Genomic DNA, 2,500 nt, shown 5'->3' with positions numbered 1-2,500 from the left:
AATCCTAAACAAGCGAACACACGCAATGTATATATATATATATATATATATATATATATATATATATATATATATATATATATATATAGTGAGTTTGAGTGTTTGTGTGTGTGTGTGTGTGTGTGTGTGTGTGTGTGTGTGTGTGTGTGTGTGTGTGTGTGTGTGTGTTTGTGTGTGTGTGAGAGAGTGAGTGTGTGTGTGTGTTTGTGTGTGTGTGTGTGTGTGTGTGTGTGTGTGTGTGTGTGTGTGTGTGTGTGTGTGTGTGTGTGTGTGTGTGTGTGTGTGTGTGTGTGCGCGTTTGTGTGTGTGTGTATGTGTATGTGTGTGTCTGTGCATATACATATATATATATATATATATATACATATATATACACATATATGTATACATACCCACAAACACACACATATATATACATATATACACATATACATACATACATATATACATATATACATACATGATAAAAAACACAAGACGAATGGAGCTTACAATAAAAAAAATCGTTAGAAACGTACAAATACAGAGTTATACAAATACAGCGTACCCCCCCACACCCCCCACCCCACCCAACCAGGGAAGCACACTGACTATCGCAGAGCTGAAAAGCCGGCGGGATTGCATCACTGGCAGCGTGATAAGACTCAGGTTAAATTCCACGTACGTCTGTTCTCGAGCCTTCTGCCGGTGATTGGACAGTGTATGAAAAAAACATTTTTTATTGTGTATAACCTTGATTTATTTAAGTAGAGAAGACTGTAACTTTTTGAAAGTGATACAAGCGTTCGTTGTCATGACTCTGTGTTTGATATGTTAAAGTAATTTGAAGTGTTCTGTTATTAATGGAGATATGTAGTAATGCTACACAATGATACCTCTGTTACTGTACTACTGGTATTACTATTACTACTATCCTTATTTATATTATTCTAAATACTACTACTGCAACAACTGCCACACACACGTGTATGCACATATACACGTGTACACACAAAAGCACACACACGCGCGAGCCCTCACACTAAAAAATCAACAACGGGACCACATGTAAACATAACATATGTTGGTTTCTTTATAATTTAGAAGGGAAAGATAAAGTAGGACAATATATTTATTAAAATAAACTATAATAAATGAAGTAGGGAAGTGTGCACACATACATTATCATAACGATCATTTACCAAACTATGAAGAAGTGTTTGATACATTGTAAGTCAGGTTGCAAAAGGTCACTGTATCAAGTTCTTTGGCAAAAGACGGCCAGCAAGTGGTCGACCTCAGTTTATCAAGTTTATCAAAGACTGGGCGGGTGTATACATGTGTTTAGGTAAACACACACACACACACACACACACACACACACACACACACACACACACACACACACACACACACACACACACACACACACACACACACACACACACACACACACACACATATAAATAAATAAATAAATATATATATATATATATATATATATATATATATATATATATATATATATATAAACACTTATTAATTATAAATTCCTTGTTATTCCAAAGGTTGTCATGTAGACTTTAATATCGGCGAAAAAAAATGTAAAATCCATGTAAAATCTATACATAAATAATCCCATTGTTTTGGTGAAGTGGGGAAAAATGTTTAGTATAATAACCTGCATTGCAGCTATGACCTTGGCTCGTTGTGATAAGGCTGTCATTGATAGAAACAACGCACGTCATGCTATAGAAATGGACGTAAATATTGCATTATGAATGAAATATTTTATGGCTGCCTTCCTCTCAGTTTTTGTAATTGCTATTTTCTCTGCTGTATCATTGCATATAATCATACACGCAGGGCCAGTTGATAAAATTATATTGTCTTATATTTTTTCGGTAAAATCTATTCGCTACAATACGACTTATCTACATTTGAAATAAGCAAACGCACACACACACACACACACACACACACACACACACACACACACACACACACACACACACACACACACACACACACACACACACACACACACACACACACACACACACACACACACACACACACACACACACACTCATACACTCATATACATACACAAAGCAAACGTTTGCACGAGTTTTTTTTTTGGGGGGGAGGAACAGGAATTACCTCCGTCACCCCTCTATAACAATACATAAATACGTTTTCTTTGATTCTTGTCGCACTATCTGTGTGAGAAAACGTGTAAACAGCTGATTCGTTTTCACAACAAACCGCTGACTCCTTGACAAGAGGGCGTAAACACAGCCATCGTTCTTAATTTGGAGGTATTTAACCAAAGAAGATTAACGAATTGGCGTTGAATTGCATTGAAAGGCAATAAGAAAATCCTTGGAATACTTTTTGCTTTGAAAATATCTTGTTTGATCATAAAGTGGAAGAAGAAGACTGTGGTTCGGTCTAAGGGACAGGGAAGATAATTTACGTTAATTTTCGCAGAGAAAGTCGTCGGATATATATCGTATTA

The 2,500-nt window shown here is 36.0% G+C and overlaps 1 protein-coding gene across 3 annotated transcripts in view; it reads left to right on the top strand.

The window, feature by feature from the left end:
* Bet5 (blocked early in transport 5) overlaps window positions 1-2,500 on the top strand; it is a 9,023-nt gene that overhangs the window by 181 nt on the left and 6,342 nt on the right. Inside the window, exon 1 of one of the 3 annotated variants that reach the window (XM_043029570.2) lies at window positions 2,202-2,300. The exons of 1 other annotated variant lie outside the window; for it this stretch is intronic. The gene's annotated coding sequence lies outside the window, so the exon portion shown is untranslated. Of the gene's footprint in view, window positions 1-2,201; window positions 2,301-2,500 lie in introns of those variants that run through there. One more of the 3 variants, XM_043029571.2, reaches the window with a different exon arrangement.

The sequence above is a fragment of the Penaeus japonicus genome, unplaced genomic scaffold (assembly GCF_977035675.1).
Source record: "Penaeus japonicus unplaced genomic scaffold, GWHDUDI00000001_assembly GWHDUDI00000001, whole genome shotgun sequence".
NCBI classification, from domain to species: Eukaryota; Metazoa; Arthropoda; class Malacostraca; order Decapoda; family Penaeidae; genus Penaeus; species Penaeus japonicus.
The sequence above is the reverse complement of the archived record's forward strand: the minus strand, read 5'-3'. Positions and strand labels throughout refer to the sequence as shown.